Below are 27,148 nucleotides of genomic sequence, written 5' to 3'. Positions count from 1 at the left end.
GTTTGCTTGTTGTGGGTGGCAGGTGGGAGGGTTTTTTTGGGGTCATGCTGTTTTCTTCTTGCTCCACCCAAACCTTAGTTTTAGGGTGTGAGTACCACTGACTGACTATGACAGTGCTGACTCCACAGTTCCATGGGATTAAGTGTTTCCATCTGTGCTGGAAATGGATGTTCTTAGCAGCCCTCCGGTACCACAGCCCATGGAGTTATCACATTCCAGAAGGCAGGGCCAAAGGAGAGTCCCTGCCCCTTGCACTTTCTTTTTGTTCTTTTTGTGATCCATACTTTATGATGCTCAGGGGTTACTCCTGGTTCTGCACACAGAGATCACTTCTGGTGGGGCTCAGGGGGCCATTGAGATGCTGGGGTTGAGCCCAGGTCAGCACTCTACCCACTGTGCTATCACTTTGGTTTCATCCTTTAAACTTTTTAAAAATAAATTTAAAAAAATTAACAAATAATTTTATGTATTTATTTTTTGGTTTTGGAGCCACACCCGGCAGCGCTCAGGAGTTAATCCTGGCTCTGTGCTCAGAAATCACTCCTGGCAAGCTCAAGGGACCATATGGGATGCTGGGGATTGAACCCTGGTCTGCCTGGATTGGCTGCGTGCAAGGCAAATGACCTATCACTGCACTATCGCTCCAGCTCCAGACCTACAAATAAATTATTTAATTAAATCACTGTGAGAGATAGTTACAAAGTTGTCATGATTGAGCTTCAGTTATAAATGTCCAACACCCTTCACCAGTGCCCATTTCTTGTCATCAATGCCCTCAGTTTCCCTCCTGCCCTGACCCTTGCCCTTTCCCTTCTCTGCCTCTGTGGCAGACATTTTTCTTTTCTTTTTTCTTTTTTTTTTTTTTTTTTGGTTTTTGGGCCACACCCATTTGACGCTCAGGGATTACTCCTGGCTATGCACTCAGAAGTCGCTCCTGGCTTGGGGGACCATATGGGATGCCGGGGGATCAAACTGCGGTTCGTCCTACACTAGCACTTGCAAGGCAGACACCTTACCTCTAGCGCCACCTCTCCGGCCCCAGACATTTTTCTTTTCTCTCTCTCTCTCCTTTTTTTTAGGGACACTGTGTTTCACAGTGAAATAATTTCAAATTTGTTCATGACTGAGTTTCAGCCATACAGTGTCAACACTGTTTCCTTCAATAGTACACATTTCTTGCCACCAATGTCCCAGTTTCCCTCCTGCCCTTCCTCGCTGCCAACCTCTATGGCAGACATTTTTCCTCCCCCCTTTCTCTCTCCCTCTCCCTTTTTATTTTCCTTTTAGACACTATGACTTGTAATATTGATACTAAATTACTAAAGGGAGCTGTCATTCACATCACTTTACCTCTTTTCAGCACCCAGTTCTTGTCCAGAGTGATCATTTCCAACTATCATTGTCAAAGCGGTCCCTTCTCTACCCTAACTGCACTTCCCCAACCCCTTTGTCCTCCCTTGAGCTTCTAACTGCCTCCCTTCTCTTAGCAACAGAAGAGGGCTAGGAAATGCATTTAATTATCTCAGTCACCAACAGACTGTGCCCCTCGGTGGGAGAAACGTCACTTCAGAAGTCTTCGTGGATGTGCACTCCAGACCAGCACGGTTCATGAGAAAGGTAGCTAGGAGCCAACCAACACTTCTGAGTCTCACTTTGTTTAATCTTTCAGTGCTGGAGGAAGCTTACCAACACACTAACCTCACAAAGCTGATCATCAGTATGGATAATTAGCCCCTAATCATTCCAGTCTTGTGGGTCTGACCAGGGCAACTACCTTCCAATATGTCTCCAATTCTGGCCAAAAATAGCGTCAGTTCTAACACAACATTCTAAAGATAGAGCCTAGGGGAACATCTCTCCTCGCCCCCAACAACTCAGAAACTGCTATTAATGGACAATATTAAGATTACTTTGAGGGAAATGATGGGGGTGAGAAGAATTTATTTAAATGTTGCTGGTAACTGCACAACATTTGTAAGGTTTTTGCAAATCAAGAATTTACATAGGGGCCAGAGCAGTGGTGCAATCGGTAAGGCATCTGCCTTGCCCTTGCTAGCCAAGGACAGACCAAGGTTCGATCCCAGCATCCCAAATGGTCCCCCAAGCCAGAAGTGATTTCTGAGTGCATAGCCAGGAGTAACCCCTGAGCGTCACAAAAAAAAAAAAGAACTTATATAGTTCATATGTATTCTTTTTTTTTTTTTTTTTGGTTTTTGGGCCACACCCTGTGATGCTCAGGGGTTACTCCTGGCTATGCGCTCAGAAGTTGCTCCTGGCTTCTTGGGGGACCATATGGGACGCCGGGGGATCGAACCGCGGTCCGTCCTAGGCTAGCGCAGGCAAGGCAGGCACCTTACCTCCAGCGCCACCGCCCGGCCCCTCATATGTATTCTTTACCCGAGTGTTCCACTTCATCACTCCATTGGGAATATGATCATAAAAATCTTTTAAAACGAATATCATGCACAAGAATGGAGTGCTGGGGCTGGGAAGGTGGCGCTAGAGGTAAGGTGTCTGCCTTGCAAGTGCTAGCGTAGGACGGACCGTGGTTCGATCCGCCTGGCATCCCATATGGTCCCCCAAGCCAGGAGCGACTTCTGACCGCCTAGCCAGGAGTAACCCCTGAGCGTCACCGGGTGTGGCCCAAAAACCAAAAAAAAAAAAAAAAAAAAAAAAAGAATGGAGTGCTAATGGTAGCACCAAAAAGGGCTGTAACTAGTATTTGTAAATCCCCTAACAGGCACAACCTCCTTAGAAGATTTTTTTTTTTTTGGTTTTTGGGCCACACCCGGCATTGCTCAGGGGTTACTCCTGGCTGTCTGCTCAGAAATAGCTCCTGGCAGGCACGGGGGACCATATGGGACACCGGGATTCGAACCAATCGCCTTTGGTCCTGGATCGGCTGCTTGCAAGGCAAACACCGCTGTGCTATCTCTCCGGGCCCCTTAGAAGATCTTTAACATGGAATCTATTGCAACCTCTGAGAACAATGATAGAAACAGGTGTTCAGGATATAACAAATGAGGGAAACAGTGCTCGCTTCGGCAGCACATATACTAAAATTGGAACGATACAGAGAAGATTAGCATGGTCCCTGCGCAAGGATGAAACGCAAATTCGTGAAGCATTCCATATTTTAAAAAAAAAATGAGGGGAACACTGCTGCAAACCTATATATGCAAAAGACTTCAATGTGACCCTAAAAATAAGGCAGCCAGGCAATAGTATAGTGTGTGCCTACCATGAACCCAACTCAAGGTGGGTTCAGCACCAAAAGGTCCCGGAGCATCACCAGGTGCAACCCCACAGGCCCACAGGGGTGGTCTGGGGATCTCCAGAAATACCACAGAGCTTTGAGTTCTTGCATTGAGTTACCATGAGGGTTGGCTGAGAAATCACAGGTGGTACTGCCTAACTTCTGAGAACTTTTATTGGGGGGTGCCACACCCAGCAGTACTCAGAGATTACCCCTAGCTCTGCACTCAGGAATCACCCCTGGCAGGTTCAGGGAACCATATGTGATGCTAGTGCTTGAACCCAGGTCAGCCAAGTGCAACGCAAACTGCTGTGCTATCACTCTGGCACTATGAGTAATTGTTGGAAGTCTTGCTCCCCAAAAGTGAGGGAGTCAAATAGTATGTTGAAAATAGTACAAGGTTTTTTTCCCCCTTGGAGGTAGGACTATGGATGACAGTTACTTTTCTTTTCTTTCTTTTTTTTTTGGGGGGGGGCCACACCCGGCGGTGCTCAGGGGTTACTCCTGGCTGTCTGCTCAGAAATAGCTCCTGGCAGGCACGGGGGACCATATGGGACACCGGGATTCGAACCAACCACCTTTGGTCCTGCATCAGCTGCTTGCAAGGCAAACACCGCTGTGCTATCTCTCCGGGCCCGACAGTTACTTTTCTTTTTTTTTTTTTTCTTTTTGGTTTTTGGGCCACACCCGGCGATGCTCAGGGGTTACTCCTGGCTGTCTGCTCAGAAATAGCTCCCAGCAGGCACGGGGGACCATATGGGACACCAGGATTCGAACCAACCAGCTTTGGTCCTGGATTGGCTACTTGCAAGGCAAACGCCGCTGTGCTATCTCTTGGGGCCCGACAGTTAATTTTCTTACAAATTCTGAGTTTTTTCCCCAGCCCTCATCAAGATCATGCTTTTTGTTGTTGCTATTTGTTTTTTGGCCATACCTGGTGGCATTCAGGGCTACTTACTCCCAGCCTCCCACATGCAAAGCCTGAGGCTCAATCTATAGAACCCAGCTTTATTGCCTTTAAAATCCGGGGAGGTGGAGAGAAAGGACAAGAAGGATATTACAGTAGGTAGGGCACTAGCCTTGCGGGAGGATTGTTGGGTTGGACTGCAACATCTCATATGGTCCTCTGAGCACCACCAGAGTAATTTCTGAATGCAATCAGGCAATGCTTGGGTGTATGTGACACAGATATAAAATCAGAGAAGTGGGCCAGAGCGAGAGTTCTACAGGTAGAGTGCTTGCCTTGCATGAAGAACAGAGCATCAAACCCAAGTTCTATTTCTCACTCACTCCAGGAGTGACCCCTGCTATGCAGTGATCCTTGAGAGCAGAGCCAGGAGTTAGCCATGAGCACATCCCGATGTAACCCCAAAGCCAGACAAATAAAAAAAAAAAAAAGTGAAAAAGAATAAGAGGGACTGAAGTGGTAGCACAGTAGTAAGGTATTTGCCTTACAGGAGGCCCATCCATGACAGACCCACTCAGGATGACCCAGGTTCAAGCTCCAGCATCCCATATGGTCCTGGAGCCCACCAAGAGCGATTTCTGAGTGCAGAGCCAGGAGTAACCCCTAAGCATCGCCAAGAGTGGTCAAAACAAACAAACAAACTATATATATATATATATATATATATATATATATATATATATATATATATATATATATATATGTTTTCTTGGGTTGAAGTGGTAGGGCATTTGCTTTGCACACAGCTGATCCGGGACAGACCTGGGTTTGAATCCCAGCATCCCATATAGTTGCCCATGCCTGCCAGGAGCGATTTTTTTTGGGGGGGGCCACACCCAGCAGCCCTCAGGGATTACTCCTGGCTCTGTGCTCAGAAATCGCTCCTGGCAGGCACTGGGGACCATATAGGATACTGGGATTCGAACCACCATCAGTCCTTGGTTGGCCACTCTACCACTGTACTATTTCTCTGGCCCATCCAGGAGCGATTTCTGAGCACAAAGCCAGGAGTAACCCCTGATCACCACCAGGTGTGGCAGATGGAGGAGAAGGAGGAGGAGGAGAAAGAGAAGGAGGTGGAGGAGAAGGAGGAAGAGGAGGAGGAAAAGGAGGTGCAGGAGGAGGAGGAAGAGGAGAAAGGAGGAAGAAAGAAGGAAGAAGGAGAAGAAGAAAAGTTTCATGCAAGACAAGCTCCCTCCCAGCTGTACTATCTCCACTCTCCCACCTGATTCTATAACCAGCTGTGATCTGACTGTCAAACTACATTTTCTCTCCATTGAGGCCAGAGAACTGGTTCAGAAGAGGAACACATATGGGAGCCCTGGATTGATCCCATTCATGATATGATCCTCCAGGGTTAGCTCCCAGTGAAAAGTACCGCTGCCCCCCAAGTACCTCACAACAAAATCCAACTAGTAATATGTTCCCTTGGAGCCCGAGTGATAGCACAGCAGTAGGGTATTTGCCTTGTAGGTGGCAAACCCAGGACAGACCGGGTTCGATTCCTGGCATCCCAAATGGTCCCCTGAGCCTGCCAGGAGTGATTTCTTTTCTTTTCTTTTTTTTTTTGGGGGTCACACCCGGCAGTGCTCAGGGGTTACTCCTGGCTGTTTGCTCAGAAATAGCTCCTGGCAGGCACGGGGGACCATATGGGACACCAGGATTCGAACCAACCACCTTTGGTCCTGGATCGGCTGCTTGCAAGGCAAACGCCGCTGTGCTATCTCTCCGGGCCCGCCAGGAGTGATTTCTGAGTGCAGAGCCAGGAATAATCCCTGAGCACCACTGGATATGGCCCCCCAAAATAAAATAAAATAGGGGCCGGGGAGGTGGCGCTAGAGGTAAGGTGTCTGCCTTGCAAGCACTAGCCAAGGAAAGGACCGAGGTTTGATCCCCCGGCATCCCATATGGTCCCCCCAAGCCAGGGGCAATTTCTGAGTGCTTAGCCAGGAGTAACCTCTGAGCATCAAACGGGTGTGGCCCCCAAAAAACAAATAAAATAAAATAAAATATAAATAAATAAATAAAATAAAATGTTTACTTGTTTTTCTATAGGTCTCTCTTTGTTTTTTGGGGTTGGGGGTCACCCCATCAGTGCTCTATCACTCCTGGCTCTAAACTCAAGGATGACTCATGCCAAGGATTGAACCGGGATTAGGTAACTACAAGACAAACACCTTATCCACTGTACTGTTTTTCAAGTCTTTATCTTTGTTTTCCTTTCTGGAATTGAGAGCCTGCAGGCAGGGGCTTAGAAGCACCTTACTTTTTTCTTTTTTGGGCTACACCCTGTGATGCTCAGTGGTATGGCTATACACTCAGAAATCGCTCCTGGCTGCAAGGTCTGTCTAGGATCAGCCACGTGCAAGGTAAAAGCCCTATCACTGGGGCTGGAGCGGTGGTATAGAGCAGTAAAGTATCTGCCTTGCCAGTGCTAGCTTAGGATGGACCATGGTTCGATGCCCTGGAATCCCATATGGTCCCCCAAGCCAGGAGTGATATCTGAGCACATAGCCAGGAGTAACCCCTGAGTGTCACTGGGTGTGGTCAAAAAACCCCAAAAAACAAACAAACAAAAACAAATAATAGTGAATCTGCAAAAAAAAAAAAAAAAAAAAGCCCTACCACTGTGATATCGCTCTGGCCTCAAAAGCACCTATTTAAATGCAGAAAATTAAAAACAAAAACAGGGCCCGGAGAGATAGCACAGTGGTGTTTGCCTTGCAAGCTGCCGATCCAGGACCAAAGGTGGTTGGTTGGAATCCCGGTGTCCCATATGGTCCCCCGTGCTTGCCAGGAGCTATTTCTGAGCAGACAGCCAGGAGTAACCCCTGAGCAACTCTAGGTGTGACCCAAAAACCAAAAACAAAACAAACAAAAAAACAAAAAAACCCAACAATGTCCCCCACCAAAGGGGCCTGAGTGATAGTACAGGAAATAAGCACTTGCCTTGAAGGCAGCAGATCCCCTTTTTAATCTCCAATTATGGTCCCCTGAGCCCCTACCAGAGTGATCCCTGAGCCACAAGAACCAGGTATAGGCCCCAAACCAAGCCCAAACACTCTGGGCTTTGGTGGCCCTGTGAGAGAGAAGGACAGGGAAGAGCCACAGGGTATAGGGGAATCAAGTCTCAAAGACAGGAGGGTGCAGGGCTAAGCTTGAAAGTAACAGGAAGGCTTCCAGGACTCAGAGGCACCATCCCCCAGACTCAAGATAGCCTCCCGGGCCGGGCGGTGGCGCTGGAGGTAAGGTGCCTGCCTTGCCTGCGCTAGCCTAGGATGGACCGAGGTTCGATCCCCCGGCGTCCCATATGGTCCCCCAAGAAGCCAGGAGCAACTTCTGAGCGCATAGCCAGGAGTAACCCCTGAGCGTCACAGGGTGTGGCCCAAAAAAACCAAAAAAAAAAAAAAAAAGATAGCCTCCCCACCAACTTGTCTTCAGCAGGAAGCAACCTTGTGGGCAGGGCCGGGTGTTCCAAGTCTGGAGGTATGTGTGGTTTCTTTTTTTTTTTTTTTAAATTTTTTTGTTTTTGTTTTTGGGTCACACCCGGCAGTGCTCAGGGGTTACTCCTGGCTGTCTGCTCAGAAATAGCTCCTGGCAGGCACGGGGGACCATATGGGAGACCGGGATTTGAACCAACCACCTTTGGTCCTGGATCGGCTGCTTGCAAGGCAAACGCCACTGTGCTATCTCTCCGGGCCCGGTTTCTTTTGGTTTTTGAGTCACACCCTGGTTTTGTGGCTTAGTCCTGGCTATGCACAAGGGTTGGGGGCTTTATGGGCTCAGGGAATGATATAGAAAGCTGCTGGGAATCAAACCCAGGCTGGCAGCATGCAACACCTGTACCCTGCCAGTTGTACTATTGCTCACGCCCAGGGTATTTTATTTTATTTTATTTTATTTTTTAAAAAAGCAGTTTATATTGATTGATTGGGGTTTTTTGGCCGCACATGGTGATGCTAAGGGGTTACTCCTGGCTCTGTGCTCAGAAATCATTTCTGACAGACTCGGGGGACCATATGGGATGCGAAGAATTGAACCTGGGTTCGTCCCAGGTTGGCCACATGGAAGGTAAATGCCCTACCACTGTGCTCTCTCTCTGGCCCCCCAGGTGTTTTATTAAGTTGGGGAATTATCTCCGTTTTGTCCTCAGTAAATCCTGCTGTAGGAGGATATTTAGATCATGGAGCAACTTACAGGCACCCTGATGCCACTTTTTTCACCCTGATGTCTTTTTCCAGCACCGGGAACAAGGGTTTTAGAAAGAATCTATGGGGCCGGGCGGTGGCGCTAAAGGTAAGGTGCCTGCCTTGCCTGCGCTAGCCTTGGACGGACCGTGGTTCGATCCCCCGGTGTCCCATATGGTCCCCCAAGCCAGGAGCAACTTCTGAGCGCATAGCCAGGAGTAACCCCTGAGCGTTACCGGGTGTGGCCCAAAAACCAAAAAAAAAAAAAAAAAAAAAAAAAAAAAGAATCTAGGCAGCAAACCAAGGAGGCCTACAGGAGATGGATCTCCTCATTCTGCTTTCCCTCCTCCAGCCCCATCTCTTTGTCTCTGTCAACATGTTCTAAATCCAGGCCTTGCATGCGGTTGACCCGATGTAATCCCTGACACTACATAAGGTCCCTTGAATTCTGCCAGGAGTGATCCCTAAGCACAGAGCCAGAAGAGACCTGAGCTCTGCTGGATGTAGTCAAAAAACAATCAAATAAACAAACAAAACCAAAAAGAAGGCCCAGGGTTGAAGAGAGGGTACACTTGACATGCAGATTCATTTTCTACTGGCTGCCTGAGCACTGCTGCGTGAAGCCCTGATGAACCACAGGAAGGCTAGGACGTTTCCTTAAAAAAATGGTGGGGGGCAAAGAGAAGGAGAAATAAAGTCTAATTGTAGGTGGGCTCTTTTTTTGGGGGGTTGGGTCTCACCCGGCAGCGCTCAGGGGTTACTCCTGGCTCTATGCTCAGAAATCGACCCCGGCAGGTTCAGGGGACCATATGGGATGACAGATTCGAACCACCGTCCTTCTGCATGTAAGGCAAATGCTTTACTGCTGTGCTGTCCTGGCTTGGGGAATCATATGGGATGCGCCGGGATTCGCACCACCATCGGTATTGGATCGGCTGTGTGCAAGGCAAAAGCCCTACCGCTGTACTATCGCTCCAGCACCTCCAGCCCATAGGTGGTTTTTTGTTTTTTGTTGTTTTTTTTTTGTTTGTTTTTGGGCCACACCCGGTGACGTTCAGGGGTTACTCCTGGCTATGCGCTCAGAAGTCGCTCCTGGCTTGGGGGACCATATGGGACGCCGGGGGATCGAACCGAGGTCCGTCCTAGGCTAGCGCTGGCAATGCAGGCACCTTACCTCTAGGGCCACCACGCCAGCCCCAGATGGGTTTTTATTCAATTCCTTTTTCTGTGTGTGTGTGTGTGTGTGTGTGTGTGTGTGTGTGTGTGTGTGTGTGTGTGTGTGTGTGTTTTACCACATCCAGCGGTGCTCAGGCATTACTCCTGGCTGTGTGCTTAGAAATTGCTCCTGATAGGCTCAAGTTGGTCGGCTGCATGTGCTATCACTCGGCCCCTCTTTCTGGTTTTTGAAGCCACATATGCTGAGCTTAGAGTCTACTTCCAGCTCCGTGCTCAGGGGTTGTTCCTAGTAATTTTCAGGGTGATATGCAGCTTTGACAACAAACCCAGGGCTTGTTATACATGCAAAGCTGATGCTCTATCACTGGAGTTGCAACCCTGGCCCATGGCTCCTTAAACTGTAAATTGTGGCTGTTTTTTCATTCTGGAGAAGCCAAGATTCTCTCCTGAACATGTATCTCTCTTTCTCTTCCTCTCACATTTCTCTAAGTAAATTTCTTGCAATAAAACAATTTTGCTTCATTTTGCTTCATAGGTGTGAAAATGATGGGTAACTGTATGGGGGAAGGGCACAAAAATTGGCAAGAGAAAAAGTGCAACAACCAAAAATAGATTCAAAATCATGGGGCCCGAGAGATAGCATGGAGGTTAGATGTTTGCCTTGCATGCAGAAGGATAGTGGTTCGAATCCCGGCAACCCATATGGTCCCCCAAGCCTGCCAGGAGCGATTTCTGAGCATAGAGCCAGGAGTAAGCCCTGAGCACAGCTGAGTGTGACCAAAAAAAATAAAAAAATAAAAAATAAATAAAAAGAAAAGATTCAAAATCAGGCTGGAAAACTAGTACAAAGGGCCTTGTAAGCAGTTGTCTTGCAAGCAATCAACCTTCATTTCAATTCATTCAATTCATCAAGAGTGATCTCTGAGCAAAAAGCATCATTGAGTGTAATCCACTCCCCCAAAATAAACAAAATAGTCCCCCCCAAATCAACTACATATTGAATCTGAAGTTGTTGTGGTACACTAGTATTTTTCAGATGAAAAAGGATCTCTAGTGGAAAAGTTGGCCAACCCCTGGGTTAAAACAGCAAAGAGGTTTGTTTAGCTCACACTCTGTCCATAATTCCTCAGAGTTTCAGTGACTAAAATGTGCTGTGTCAGGGTTACTCTGTAACACGTTCCTAGGGAAAGGCATCCAGCAGCACAATTGTAATGAAGTTATCCTGGTAACAATCCTGTCGCTAAGCAAGTTATATTAGAACGATGAAATCAGGGGCCAGAGAGATAGTGTTTGCCTTGCATGCAGAAGGACAGTAGTTTGAATCCCATCATCACATATGGTGCCCCAAGCCTCCCAGGAATGATTTTTTTTTCTTTTAATAGTTTTTTATTTTGACCAAAGTGGATTACAAATCTTTCACAGTAGTATTTAGGTACATAGTGACATTAAATCAGGGGCATTCCCAGCACCAATTGTTGTCTCCCTCCACTGTTCCCAGCATGCATCCCATATCCCCCTCCTTTGCCCCCTGGGCTCTGAGTGTAGAGCCAGGAGTAACCCCTGAGTGCTGTCAGGTGTGACCCAAAAACCAACCCCCCCCCAAAAAAAAAAGAACGATGAAATCATACAATTTGCTGCAACCTGGTTGGAACTGGAAGTTCAACTCAACTCTTGAATGAAATAAGTCAGAAGAAAGGCAAACACAGGATCATCTCACTTATCTGTGATATATAAAATCATTGTATTAAGAAATGCAGTGTAGAAAAGGGGGGATATCTAGAGCAGCCTTAACCCCAGAGACTTGAAATGGGAGAATGACAAAGAAGAAAAGAAATCAAAGCAGAAAGATGAAAAAGGGCAACACTCACAACAATGGCTAAGACTTAGAATCAATCTAGATGTCCAAAACAGTTGAGGGATCCATGAAGATGTGTTACATATACACAATTGAATACTACATAGTGGTAAGAAATGATACTATCATGCAATTTGCAGCAACATGGATGGAACTAGAAGACATTATGGTTTGGTTGTGGGTTTGTTTTGTTTTTTATCTGTTTGGGGGCCACACCCAGAGGCACTCAGGGGTTCCTCCTGGCTCTGCACTCAGAAATTGATCCTGGCAGACTCAGGGGACCATATGGGATACTGGGAATCTAATCCGGGTCCATCCTGAGTCAGCCACGTGCAAGGCCTTCCCACTGTACTATCTCTCTGGTCCCCAAGACATTATGTTAAATGAAGCAAGCCAGAAGAAGGATAAATACAGAAAATATTGTTTATATATGGTATTTAGAATAACTGCATGAGAAATACAATGGTCTAAATGGTAGGTATTTCATTCATTTGTTTGTTTGTTTTGTTTTTTGGGGGGTCACACCTAGCAGCGCTCAGGGGTTACTCCTGGCTCTATGCTCAGGAATTGCCCCCAGCAGGCTTGGGGACCATATGGGATGCCAGGATTCAAACCAACGTCCATCCACATGCAAGGCAAACGCCTTACCGCTGTGCTATCTCTCCGGCTCCTGTGGTAGGTATTTTGAACACCATAAGTGCCAGGGTATAGTGAGGAGAAGAAACAAATTAAGCGGAAGAGGAGAAACACAAAAGACTTTATTCTCAGGGCTGGAGAGATAGCATGGAGGTAAGGCGTTTGCCTTTCATGCAGAAGGTCATCAGTTCGAATCCTGGCATCCCATATGGTCCCCCATGCCTGCCAGGAGCAATTTCTGAGCATGGAGCCAGGAGTAACCCCTGAGCACTGCCAGGTGTGACCCCCCCCCAAAAAAAAACCCACAAAAAGACTTTATTCTCTTTTATACTTCAAAGAAACCTGCAACAATGGAAACAGCTGTTTAGATTGGACAGGTCTTTAGTCAACTGTTCATTATAGAGATCTATAATAATATTCTAATGCAGAATATTAGAAACAGGTGCAGAATGCATATGGAAGCCAGGGACTCCCACGATAGTGCTCACCATTAAAATGTTTTAGTGGGGTCGGAGAGATAGCATGGAGGTAAGGCATTTGCCTTTCATGTAGAAGGTCGGTTGTTTGAATCCTGGCATCCCATATGGTCCCCCGAGCCTGCCAGGAGCGATTTCTGAGCATGGAGCCAGGAGTAACCCCTGAGTGCTGCCAGGTATGACCCAAAAACGAAAAAAGAAAAAAAAAAGAAAATGTTTTAGTGTCTTACCCAAACTATAACAAGCTAAACACAAAATGGACATGTTACACTGGTAGACCCGAAGCTAAAGGTGGAGCTATGAGATGCATGCTGGGAACTCTGGTGGAGGGAGGTCAACACTGGTGGTGGGAATGGCCCTAATACATTCACTATATGCATACAAACTATAAAGGACTTGTAATTCACTATGGTCTCAATAAAATTTTTTTTAAAAATAAGCAAGAAAAAAAGATGAAAAAGGGAAGTAATGGTGGAACAGAGATCTGACAATTGGTTATACTAGGGATATAGGAGTGTGGTATAGCTATACATTGAAAGAACAGACTCAAAGATATTGAAAACATGAGATGTAAGCCAAAACCACTGAATTCTTTATTTTTGGGGGAGGGGGTCAGACTTTTGGCCACACCCTGCGGTGCTCAGGGGTTACTCCTGGCTCTACACTCAGAAATCACTCTTGGCAGGCTCAGGGGGGACCATATGAAATTCCTGGGATTGAACCCTGGTCTGTCCCAGGTTGGCTGCATGCAAGGTAAATGTCCTACTGTTGTGCTATACTCTGGCCCCCAAACCACTAAATTCTTTTTTTTTTTTTTGTTTTTTTTTTTTTGGGCCACACCCGGCGGTGCTCAGGGGTTACTCCTGGCTGTCTGCTCAGAAATAGCTCCCGGCAGGCACGGGGGACCATATGGGACACCGGGATTCGAACTAACCACCTTTGGTCCTGGATCGGCTGCTTGCAAGGCAAACGCCGCTGTGCTATCTCTCCGGGCCCCTAAACCACTAAATTCTAATGTGCCTGCCAATGTGGCAGGGGAAGTTGGTTGGGGGGGCACTGAATAATAAAGTATGGGAGAGGTGGTGATAGGAGTTGACACTGGTGGTGATATTGGTGTTGAAATATTATATGCCTAAAACTCATTACCAATAGCTTTGTAAATTATAGTTTCTTAGTAAATCAAAATAAATAAATAAATAAAGATAATACAGGAAAAAAGTAAGTTCTATTAGTAGGGTAACTGTCATTATATGTAGTTCAGGTACATGCCCTGTATACACAAGAACCTGAGAATGATTCTAGCACCACATGGGCCCCTGAGCACCATCTAATGTGGCCCTGGTGGCCCCCAAGTAAATTCAGTCGACTGAACATTGCCAGGACTGGTCTCCCAGACCCCCTAAATATTGCTTGGGAGGCATTCCTCCCCAACCAAAAGAAAACCCTAGTATCCATTCTAAAAACAATTTATTTGAGGCTAGGTAGAAGCTTGGTAGTACATGGTACATGTACATGGTTTGTGTGTCATCAGGCCCAGCACCAAAAAAAAGAAATATATCTGAAGAGATGGTGAAATAGGCTGTGCACAGGAATATGGGGGACTCAGTTTTTCTCTCTAGCACTGCAAGTCTTTTGAGCACTTCTAGGAGGGACCCTGGGCTCAGTCTTGCCAGAAGTCCCCCCAGGTAACCTCACATCCTTTGTGTTAATGAATGGATGGTATGTTTGTCAATAGTACAATAATCATAAAACTGTTCCTTAAATATTGTGAATCTATTTTAAATTTATGTTTCAAGCAAAACAGGAGCACTTCAACCTTTGACTTGACAAATTAACATCACTGTCTCTCTGTAGGTCAGTCTGTGGGGTCAGGAACATCTTGGGACAGCCATTGACTGCAGCAGAGCATAAACGTTTTCTATTCACAACCCATTTTTGCCTGAGGAAATTGTACTCAACCCTTGCGTATAAAATAGTTATATGCACTCCTAAATAGTTTTGACTCCAATGAGGGCCAACAAAATACTTCAAACAACTGCTAACAGACTTGAAGAAGGACATCAATAGCAACACAATAGTAGTGGGAGACTTCAACACCACTCTGTCACCTCTTGATAGACCAATCAGGATAAAATATAACAAGAATATACTGACTTTGAAGAAAGAAATAAAGATACTGGTTTAGAAGGTATATATGTATATATACATAAATATGTCTTTTCTAGAATATATGTGTGTTTTCATCTCCAGAAAGCTGGATACACAGTCTTCTCCAATGTACATGGGACATTCTCCAAGATAAACCACATTCAGGGCCATAAAACGTATCTCTATAAAATCAAAAGAATAGAAATTGTATCAATTATCTTTTCAGATCATGATATACTAAGAGTAGAAGTGAATTACAGACATGGAAAAATAACTTTAACACCTGGAAATTAAGTAGCTCACTACTGAACAACCAGTTGGTCAGATATGACATCAAAGAGAAGAATCAAAAGATTCCTAGAAACGAATGAGAATGAAAATATGAATTATCAGAATTTGTGGGACACAGAAAAAGCAGCATTAAGAGGAAATTTTATAGCTTTGCAAGCATTTATCAGGAAAGAATAAAGGGCTTACAGAAATAAGTTAATGGCACAGCTTAAGAAATTGAAAAATGGGGGCCGGAGAGATAGCATGGAGGTAAGGCGTTTGCCTTTCATGCAGGAGGTCATCGGTTCGAATCCCGGCGCCCCATATGGTCCCCTGTGCCTGCCAGGAGCAATTTCTGAGCCTGGAGCCAGGAATAACCCCTGAGCACTGCCAGGTGTGACCCAAAAAACACAAAAAAAAAAAAAAAAAAAAAAAAAAGAAATTGAAAAATGGCCAACAAAATGAGCTGAAAGTAGGTAGGAGAAAGCACATAAAACTTAAAGCAGGGGCCAGAGCGGTGGCACTAGAGGTAAAGCATCTGCCATGCAAGCGCTAGCCTAGGACAGATCACGATTCGATCCCCCAGCATCCCATATGGTTCCCCCCCCAAGCCAACAGCGATGTCTGAGCGCATAGCCAGGATAACCCCTGAGCGGCAATGGGTGTGGCCCCCCCCCAAAAAAAAAACAAAGCAGAAACTAATGAACTGAATACTCCCCCCAAAATCCAAAAGATCAATTAAAGTAACTGTTGGTTTCTTTTCTTTTCTTTTTTTTTGGGGGGAGGGGGAGTTTGGGTCACACCCGGCAGCGCTCAGGGATTACTCCTGGCTCTATGCTCAGGAATCGCTCCTGGCAGGCACAGGGGACCATATAGGATGCCAGGATTCGAACCACCGACCTGCATGCAAGATAAACACCTTACCTCCGTGCTATCTCTCCGGCCCCCCAATTTTGGTTTTGGTTTTTTTTTTTGTTTGTTTTTGTTTTTGTTTTTTGGGCCACACCCGGCGGTGCTCATGGGTTACTCCTGGCTGTCTGCTCAGAAATAGCTCCTGGCAGGCACGGGGGACCATATGGGACACCGGGATTCGAACCAACAACCTTAGGTCCTGGATCGGCTGCTTGCAAGGCAAACACCGCTGTGCTATATCTCCGGGCCCTGTTTCTTAAAAATATAAACAGGAATGGGGCCAGAGAGATAGCATGGAGGTAAGGCGTTTGCCTTTCATGCAGAAGGTCAGTGGTTCGAATCCTGGCATCCCATATGGTCCCCTGTGCCTGCCAGGAGCGATTCCTGAGCATAGAGCCAGGAGTAACTCCTGAGCACTGCCGGTTGTGACCCTGTTTTATTCTGTTTTGTTTTGGGGCCACACTCGGTGACGTTCTGGGGTTACTCCTGGCTATGCGCTCAGAAATCGCTCCTGGCTTGGGGATCATATGGGATACTTTGAGATCAAACCGCGGTTAGTCCTAGGCTAGCGTGGACAAGACAGACCCCTTATTGCTTGCGCCACTGCTCCAGCCCCAGAGAGAGAAACTTAATAAATTGAATGAGAAATAAAAAGAGATGTCACTACAGATACTGCAGAAATCCAATGTGCAATCAGAGATTAATTAGAGAATCTTATGGCACAAAACAAGAGAACCTGGAAGAAATAGATAAATTTTTAGACTCCTATAACCTCCCAAGGTTTAACCAGTTAATCTGAAATATCTGAACATACCTATCACTATGGGGGAAATTGAAATGGTAATCAAAAACTTCCCCAAAACAAAAGCCTAAACCCAGATGGATTCACTAGGAAATTCTTTCAAACCTTTAATGAGGACCTACTGCCAATACAGGCTCTTCCAGGAAATTGGAATAAATACTCCCAAACAGTTTCTATGAAGCTGACCTTACCCTGATACCAAAAGAAGACAGTGATTCCACAAAAAAGAGAGAGATAATTTAAGGCCAATATTTTTTTTGGGGGGGGCCACACCCAGCGGTGCTCAGGGGTTACTCCTGGTAGGCACGGGGGCCATATGGGACACCGGGATTCGAACCAACCACCTTAGGTCCTGGATTGGCTGCTTGCAAGGCAAACACCGCTATACTATCTCTCCGGCCCCAAGGCCAATATTCTTGATGAATACAAATGCAAAGATCCTCAACAAAATAATAGCAAATAGAACACAACTCCTCATAAATGTAACACACCATGACCAAGTAGGAATAATTCCAGAGATACAAGGATGGTTTAATGCACCCAGTTTAATCAATATTATACACCATATCAATAAAATAAAAAATAAAAATTATATGCTATCAATAGATGCAGAGGATTTGACAAGGTCCAATACCAATTTATGATAAAAAAAAAACTCTCAATAGGATGGGAATTGAAAGAACTTTCTTCAATATAGTCAAAGCCATTTACCACAAGCCTATGACAAACATTATACATAATGGAAAAAACTAAAAGCCTTTACTCTAAGATCTAGCACAAGACAAGGTTGCTCCCTTTTGCCACTTCTATTCAAGATAGCACTGGAAGTACTTGCCATAGCAATTAGGCAAGAAAAAGATTTCAAAGGCATTCATATAGGGAAGAAGTCAAGCTCTCACTGTTTGTAGGTGACATAATACATGATATTTAGAAAATCCTAAAGACCCTACCAAAATGTTTCTAGAAACAGGGGCCGGAACAATGGCACAGAGGTAGGGAACTTGCCTTGCATGCTGCTGACCCTGGACAAACCAGTTTGACCCCTGATGTCCCATATGATCCCCTAAGCCAGGAGTGATTTCTGAGCACATAGCTAGAAGAAACCCCTGAGCATCACTGGTTGTAGCCCCCCCTCAAAAAAAGTTTCTAGAAACAATATATTTGTATAGTATAATGGCAGACTACAAAATTAATATACATAAATCCACATACACACATATATATACACAAATAATGAAAAAAGAAAGATAAATTTTTTAAAAACCCCATTCACAATTTGCCTCAGAAAATCCAGTACTTCAGAGTCAACTTAACTAAAGAGGTAAGAGACCTACACACACACACACACACACACACACACACACACACACACACACACACACACAAAGAAACCTCAAAGCACTGCTTCAAGAAATAAAAGAGGACACAAAGAAGTGGAGACATATACCCTAATTATGGATTGGGAAGATTAACATCATTAAAATGGTAATACTTCTCAAAGCATTGTACAGATTTAATGCAATTCCTATAAGAATACTCATGACATTTTCAAAGAAGTGGATTAAACACTCTTGAAATTTATATGGAACAATAAATGTCCACAAATAGCTAAAACAATTCTTGGGAAAAAGATGAGAGGTATCACTTTCCCCAACTTTAAACTGTACTATAAAGCAGTGATTAAAACAACATGCTACTGGGGCCAGACCAATAGCGTAGCAGTAGGGCCTTTGCCTTGCACGTGGCTGACCCAGGATGAACTGCAGTTTGATCCCCCAGTGTCCTGTATGATCCCCCAAGCCAGGAGCGACTTCTGAGCACATAGGTAGGAGTAACCCCTGAGCATCATCAGGTGTGGCCCAAAAGCCCCCCCCAAAAAAAAACACACACACAAAAAAAACCTACAATAAAAACTAAAAAAATCAGCATCGTAGGGGCCAGAGTGGTGGCGCAAGTGGTAAGGCGTCTGCCTTGCATGTGCTAGCCTAGGACGAACCACAGTTTGATCCCCTGGCATGCCTTATGATCCCCCAAGCCAGAAGTGATTTCTGAGCACATAGCCAGGAGTAACCCTTGAGCATCGCTGGGTATGGCCAAAACCCCAAAACAAACAAACAAACAAACAAAAAACCCAAAAAATGAAAACAGCATGGTACTGGAATAAAGACAGACCCTCAGATCAATAGAATAGACTTGAATATTCTGAGACTTAACCCTAGTTATACAATCAATTAATCTTTGATAAAGGGGTAAGAAATACAAAATGAAACAAGGAAAGCCTCAATGATGTTGGGAAAACTGACCAACTGCATGCAAAATGTGAACTCAGACATCTTTTTAACATCATACACAAAGGTCAAATTTAAAAAATGGACTAAAGTCCTTGATATCAGACCTGAAACCATAAAGTATATATAAAAAGGAAAACACAGAACACCCCATGACATTGAAGCTAAAGGCATCTGCTAGCTAACCAAGGGAAGTCAAGGATAAACAAATGGTACTATATTAAATTGAGAAGCTTCTGCACCTCAAAGAAATAGGATATAAAGACTACCTATGAATGGGAGAAACTATTCACCAAGTACCCCTTATCAGATAAGGGGTTAATATCTAAGATATACAATACACTGATAGAAACCCCATCCAGGGCCCGGAGAGATAGCACAGCGGCGTTTGCCTTGCAAGCAGCCGATCCAGGACCAAAGGTGGTTGGTTCGAATCCCGGTGTCCCATATGGTCCCCCGTGCCTGCCAGGAGCTATTTCTGAGCAGACAGCCAGGACAGCCAGGAGTAACCTCTGAGCAACGCCGGGTGTGGCCCAAAAACCAAAAAAAAAAAAAAAAAAAAAAAAAAAAGAAACCCCATCCAAAAATGGGGAGAAAAAAATGAACAGACATTTCCTCAAAGAAGAAATACAGATGGCCAAAAGGCACATGAAAAGAAGCTCCACATCACTAATCATCAGGGAGATGTAAATTAAAACAACAATGAGATATCATCTCATACCACAGAGACTGGCACACATCACAAAGAACATGAACAACTAGTGCTGGCATGTATGCAGAGAGAAAGGAACTCTCATTCATTTTTGGTAGCAATGTAGACATGTCCAGCCATTATTTTTTGTTTTTTTTTTAGCCATTTTTGCTTTGTTTTTGGTGTTGTTGTTGTTGTTGTTTTGGGCCACACCCACTGGTGTTCAGGGGTTACTCCTGGCTGTTCGCTCAGAAATCACTCCTAGCAGGCCCGGGGGATCATATGGAATGCCAGGAATCGAACCCAGGCCATCCTGGGTCGGCCACATGCAACTGATGTGTTCTCTCCAGCCCTTGTCCAGCCTTTTTTGGAAAACAATATAATTACTCAAAAAAAAAAAACTAGAAATTGAGCTCCCATATGATCCAACAATAATATGGGATATATGTTAGGAACCCAAAAACACAATGCAAAATTCTTATGTTCAATGCAGCACTATTTACAATAGCCAGAATCTAAAAACAACCCAAGTGCCTGAGAACAGAAGAGGGGATAAAGAAATTGTGGTAAGTCTATACAATGGAATACTTCATAGTGTTTGGATAAATGAAGTCATGAAATTGGCTGGAGAGATAGCATGGAGGTAAGGCATTTGCCTTGCATGCAGAAGGTCGGTGGTTCAAATCCCAGCATCCCATATGGTACCCCGAGAGTCTGCCAGGAGCAATTCCTGATCATAGAGCCAGGAGTAACCCCTGAGTGCTGCCAGGTGTGACCCAAAAAACAAAAATAAATAAATAAATAAATAAAATTTGCTTATACATGGATGGATATGGAGAGTATTATTTTGAGTGAAATTAGCCAGGAGGGAGGTAAACATAGAATAATCTCACTTATTTGTGGGATATAAGAAAAATAAAAGGTAGTATGGTAATAATATCCAGAGACAATAGAGATGAGACTAGGAGGACCAGATCATGGAAGGAAGCTGCCACAAATAGTAGAATAGTGCAATAAGGGTAGAGAAGGGACCATTATAACAATAATAGCTGGAACTGATCACTCTGGACAAAAACTGGGTGCTGAAAAGAGAAAAAGAGACGTGCATCATACCCCTTCTTTGACAGTAGTGCAAACCACAGTGTCTAAAGGAAAAAAAGGAACAGAGAGAGAGAAGTAAAATACTTGGCCCAGAGGCAGGCAGGGGGTAGGTGGGAAGGAAATTGGAGACATTGGTGGTGGGAAATGTGAAAGAACGTGTACATTGTATGACTGAAATGCAATCATGAACAATTTTGTAACCACAGTGTTTAAATACTATAATAAAAGAGATAAGGCTGGAGCAATAGCACAGTGGTAGGGCAATTTTCTTGCAGGCAGCCAACCTAGGATGGACCCTGGCTCAATCCCCGACATCCCCTATGATCCCTGGAGCCTGCCAGGAGCTATTTCTTTCTTTTTTTTTTCTTTCTGTTTTTTTTTGTTGTTGTTGTTTTGTTTTGTTTTTGGGTTACACCTGTCTTTGCTCAGGGGTTACTCCTGGCTCTGCATTCATAAATCGCTCCAGGGGTGGTGGTGATGGTGTCCTTTTTATAACTGAAACCCAACTACAAACATGTTTGTAATCATGGTCTTAAATAAGGATATTATTCAAAAGAAATTGCTCTTAGCAGGCTCAGGACCATATGGGATGTTGGATCAAACCCAGGCCTGTCTCTCTGGCCCACCAGGAGCGATTTCTGAGCACAGAGCCAGGAGTAACCCCTGAGCGCCTCAGGTATGGCCCCAAAACAAACAAAAAAATAATAATAAAGAAAAAGTGTTAAAATAGGTATATAAATATTTATAGATACTAAGTCAAAACTTTATTTCAAAGCAACACTTTTGCAGCCCTGAGAGATAATACAGGATGTAAGACGCTTGCCATGCATGTGGCTGACCATAGTTTGATCCCCAGATTGTCCCATGAGCAATGCCAGAAGTGGCAGAGCTAGGAGTAACCTCTGCATGCCACCAGGTATGGCACAAAACCAAAAACAACAAAAAAGTGACCCCTAAGCACAGAGCCAGAGTAATTCCTGATCCCTGGTTGCTGGTTCCTTCCTCTTAAAAAACAAAGCAAAACAAACCAAACTTGTGTGCCCCACCCCATATTCAGTTATTCAACCCCCATATAGGATCAAACTACAGGCAGACTAAAGAGCACCTAGGAAAACTCTGGTGTCTCAAGCTGTTTCTTCTAGCTGGTGGCCAGATCTGATGTATAGTAACTGTTGTCAACCTAATGTTGTCACCCTAGTCTGAAGAAAATGAGTATAGGCTTAGAAATCAAATAAACAGTACAGCAGGTAGGATGCTTGCTTTGCACACAACCAACCTGAATTTTTTTTTTTTTTTTTTTTTTTTTTTTTTTTTGGTTTTTGGGTCACACCTGGCAGTGCTCAGGGGTTATTCCTGGCTCCAGGCTCAGAAATTGCTCCTGGCAGGCACAGGGGACCATATGGGGCGCCGGGATTCGAACCGATGACCTCCTGCATGAAAGGCAAACGCCTTACCTCCATGCTATCTCTCCGGCCCCAACCAACCTGAATTTGATCCTGGCATCTCGTAGGGTCCATTGATCCCCACCAGGAGTGATTCCTGAGTGTAGAGCCTGGAGTAATCCTGAGCATAACTGAGTGTGACCCCAAAACCACAGAAAAAAGAGAGAATTGGGCCCTATGTTCAAACAAGCTAGCATGTGGCAACCACCTCCAATAGTATTTGGGGAATACTGTTGACTCTCTGCCTGCTGGGTGGTGCTCAGGGGACTATGTGTTCTCATGGTGAACCTGGAATTTCTTCATTCACGCCAATCTGCTAAACTCCCTCCCTCTCCATTTCTCTTTTCTTCTCTCTCCCTCACTTCCTATTTTCCCCTCCTGTGTTTTGGGCTTTGGCAAAGCAGCTGGACACCTGCAGGGCAAATAAACCCATGCTTCCTGTGGGGACTGGGGCACACCCCACAGTACACAGGAAGTTAGGAGACCGATGAGTATTTTTCCAGAGCCATTCCCTCCCAGCAGGGCAAGCAGAGGTTTCTATTTAGAAGGATGAGGAGGAATGCAGTCTGAGGACAAAAGACCAGGCTCCCTTTGCAGGTTCACACAGCCTTCACTTCTCAGCAGTGTGCATGGCTGGTCTGTCTTAGCCTGACTTCTGAGAAAATAGCATGAGACAAAGGGTTAATCATTTCTTTGGAAACTTTGCAAGTTTGGGGCAGCAGAGCAAAGAAAAGAGAGGTGAGGAAGGGAAGAAAAGAACTTTTTGTTTCCAATTCTGAATAAGTCACGTTGCCATGAGCATGTATGTACAAGCTATGTTTTCACTGCTCCTGAGAACATACCTATAAATGGAATTGCTGGGTCATCCACTAACCATTAGCTCTGTGTTTTTTTTTTTGTTTGTTTGTTTGTTTTTTTTTTTCAATTAATTTAGAGCTTACAACTGGTGGTTCTGGGGCTGGGGACACTGGGGTCATTTCCTGCCATGTTGGGGGTACCCAGGTGGTGCTTGGAGGGGCAGGCAAGTAGAGGGCTTCACACATACTTCACACATGTATGTAACTGACAATTTTCCAAAGTATATTCTATTTTATTTCCCCCCTCTCTTTTGTTTTGGAACTACACTAGGGTTTTCACTCTGGCAAGGCTTTGAGACCATATGTGATCCAATTTGGCTGTGTGCAAGGCAAGCACCCTACCTGCTATACCTGTCTATCACTTCACCTCTATTTTCCCATTTAATCTATGAGAACTCTTATGTTAATATATTCTCACAAGGGGCTAGAGAGATAGCATGAAGGTAAGGCGTTTTCCTTGCATGCAAAAAGATGGTGGTTCAAATCCTGGGCATTCCATATGCCATATCCCCGAGCCTGCCAGGAGCGATTTCTGAGCGTAGAGCCAGGAGTAACCCCTGAGCACTACCAGGTATGACCCCCCCCAAAAAAAAACCCCACACAAAATATAAACAAAAAAATATATATTCTCACCAACACTTATGTCTTTTGATATTAATAAAAAATTGTGTTGTTGTGTTTGATTAGCACTTCTCTAATGACTAATGATGTCAAACATCTTTTCTTTTCCTTTTTTTTTTTTTTTTGGCTTTGCCTCATGATGCTGGGGGGGGGCATATGGGATGCTGGGGATCAAACCTGTGTCAACCGTGTGCACCCTATCTGATGAACAGGGAGAGAAATGGACAAAGAAAATGAATAGAAAATCTGCTTTCTTGATTTTTTTTTTTTTTGGTTATTGGGTCATACCCTGTGACACTCAGGGGTTACTCCTGGTTTGTTGTGTATGTAAATATTTTGGGGGATTACTATGTTGCTCACCCTAATCTGTGCCCTACCCTAGGGTGTGACCTGGCATTCTGCCCCCACCCTAGGGTAGGACCTGATTCTGCTTCCACCATTGGTTGGTATCTGATCCCACCATTGGGTGGGACCTGACTCTAGAGTATAAGAGCAAGGGTCTGTGGAAGGCGAGGAGCTTTTTTGCTGGCTGGAATTGAATCTGAGTCTTTGGACTTCAGTTTTGTCCATCCGAATAAAGCAAATATTTCCACGAGCCTGATTGTCTGCGAGCTGTTTACCCGCCGTTTCACCTCAGAACCGTGGGCTAGACAGGGTGGCAGATGCGTGCTCCGAGCTGGAAGAGAAGGGCCTCATTCTCCATCCCACCATCAGTCAACCTCTTCAGGGGCTGACCTGCTACATAATGACGCCCGGACAGGGACCTGAACCCTGGACCCTCAGAACTGTAAGTGAAATACTTCATTGGAAATTTCCTATGCTGACCATCAAATGGTTTCTGTGGTTAGTCATGTGGATTTTACCACCCTTAGTCTTACGCATTGGTGCTCTAGTATACAAGTGGATCATTCCATTTTGTTTAAAACTAATTGGTTTTGATCTAAGGACAATCACTGCAGTTGGATGGTTGTGGTCTATATTTCAAATGAAAAGTGTAGTGTCTCTAGCCATCATAGTTTGTGGAATTTCTGTGTTGACTAACGTTATTATTATGAGCATAGTTATTTGCTGTTATTTCTATTTAGGAAATAGAAAGTGTAGAAATGGTGAGGCTAAACCAGTATAGATAATAAGGAAATTTATCTGACGAAAACTGAGACCAAGGTGCAGGCTGACGAATCCAGCCCCACCATCAACAATATAGAAATTTTTGCTGGAAGAAAAACAACTCAGAATGTTAAGCCTGATTCTAGTGAATTGCTTGACAGTAGTGACTCAGATAATGATCTACCTCCAGTGCTAACTCCACGAAGTATGCCTCCTTCTAGTCACAAAATTGAATCGCAGAGCAGAGCAGATTCAAACGATGAACCACATGCTCGGTCTCAGAGCTCTATTCAGAGTAATTTTGCTAATCAGGCCTTATCCCCTATAGACGGGGTAAATGTTTCTAACTATGTACCCTATCAGATGGAAGAATTAGATCGGTTTAAAAGATCATGTAAAGAAAATGGGCCAAAATCGCCATACAGTGTGGAGTTATTAAGACTTTGGAGTCATAACTCATCTTGGACTTTGTATGATTTTAAAAGAATCGCTGAAATATGCCTGTCATCTAAACAGCGAACTGAATGGGAAATGTACTATTCAGAAGGCGTAAAAGCTAAATTATATAGTCCGGATGGTATGAAAAAGCAAGTGGCAGGTGTTACTCTATCGTATGAATTATTGATGGCAGAAAATCAATTTGCAAATATTCAGACACAAGCAGCTTTACCTAAGGAAATCTTAAATTTAATCAGGGAGATTGCATTGTCAGCATGGGAAAAAATTGATTCTAACAGCATTGGTAGAGGAAACTTTTTAAAAATTACCCAAGGCCCTTATGAGTCATTTGCAGAGTTTGTAGGTAAGATTAAAGATGCTCTGAAGTTACAGGTGGAAGATGAGGAGATTAGAAACTTCCTAGTAAAATCTTTGGCCTATCATAATGCAAATTCAGCCTGTAGATTAGTATTGAATACATTAAATGAAAAGTCAGATCTGAATGATTACCTTTATGCCTGCCGGAATGTCTATGTGGAACCCTAACCCCCACCCCACTTAGACTCAGTACAAACCTTCCCAGTTACCAAGGGAACAATGCCTTACTCCCCTCGGGGACAGAACACTTTCCGGAAACCAGGTCTTTGCCCAAAATGCAAAAGGGGTCGCCACTGGGCGAAAGATTGCAGATCCAGAAACCTCATTAATAATAACCTAAGTAGAGGTTTCAACACATTCCCCAGGAGGCAAATCGCCTGCTACCATTGTGGAAAACAGGGACATATCAAAAGAAATTGTCGTCTCCTTATAAATTCAGCTCCCCAAGAACACACATACAAGATGCAGGGAAACGCCCACAGGGCCTCCCCCCAGGCCCTTCCAAATCAGGGGCAAAGTTCACAGACAATAATCCTTCCAAGCCCAGCCCAAGAAAATTCATCACGATAAGGGAATTAATCCACTCCACTTCAGGGAGTGCCGGATTAGACATATTATGCCCAGAGGACATTACAATTTACCCAGGAGCATGCCCTTACATGTTAGAAACTGGCATTGTAGGCCCGCCACCCCCAGATACCATGGGTTTGATCCTTGGCAGAAGTTCCCTCAACATAAAGGGTATATCAGTAATCACTGGTGTCATTGACTCAGATTCCATGGGAGAAATCATTGTAGTTATTACTGTACCAGTTACATGGACCTTTAAAAAAGGAGAAGCGATTGCCCAGATAGTAATAGTGCCTTATGTCAAATTTGGGACTTCAGATAAGACTAGAATTGGAGGTTTTGGAAGCACAGATCCGGGTGCTGCTCAAAACCCAATCGTGGCTCTGGTTACTAAATGTAAAGATGAACACCCAATGATCAAACTTCACTTGGAAGGCAAACCCTTTGATGGAATGATAGATACGGGTGCTCAGGTTACCGTAATTTCTGATAAAGAATGGCCAGAAAATTGGCCTCTTCAGGAAATCCCGTATTCCCTAGAAGGAATAGGAGGCCTGAGTTCCTGTCTGTTGAGTACGAGGACTATACTATTTTACGGCCCAGAAAATCAAAAAGCAATAATCAGACCTCACGTGGGCCTATTTTCACCATCCCTGTGGGGCCGTGATCTACACAAACAGTGGAAAGCAGAATTCCACATCCCATTAGCTCCAGAAGAGTCCGAACCTTCTTTTGATTTAAAAACCAAAAATTTTTAGTGGGGGCCACTGCCGTAAAAACACCAGCACCAATAAAAATAAAATGGAAATCTGATGAACCAATTTGGACAGGTCAGTGGCCCCTTAAAACTGATAAATTAAAGGTGCTGACAGAATTAGTGGAGGAACAGCTAAGTTTAGGACATATTGAACCATCTTTTTCTCAATGGAATTCACCTATATTCACTATAAAAAAGAAATCCGGTAAATGG

General features: G+C 44.5%; 1 protein-coding gene and 1 non-coding gene across 2 annotated transcripts in view; both read left to right on the top strand.

The window, feature by feature from the left end:
- UBE2H (ubiquitin conjugating enzyme E2 H) overlaps window positions 1-27,148 on the top strand; it is a 325,238-nt gene that overhangs the window by 153,270 nt on the left and 144,820 nt on the right. The gene's annotated exons all lie outside the window — the stretch shown is intronic.
- LOC125996580 (U6 spliceosomal RNA) lies at window positions 3,033-3,139 on the top strand. The gene has a single exon (XR_007491295.1). It is a non-coding gene; the product is annotated as a U6 spliceosomal RNA (small nuclear RNA).

The sequence above is a fragment of the Suncus etruscus genome, chromosome 1 (assembly GCF_024139225.1).
Source record: "Suncus etruscus isolate mSunEtr1 chromosome 1, mSunEtr1.pri.cur, whole genome shotgun sequence".
NCBI lineage: Eukaryota > Metazoa > Chordata > Mammalia > Eulipotyphla > Soricidae > Suncus > Suncus etruscus.
The sequence above is the reverse complement of the archived record's forward strand: the minus strand, read 5'-3'. Positions and strand labels throughout refer to the sequence as shown.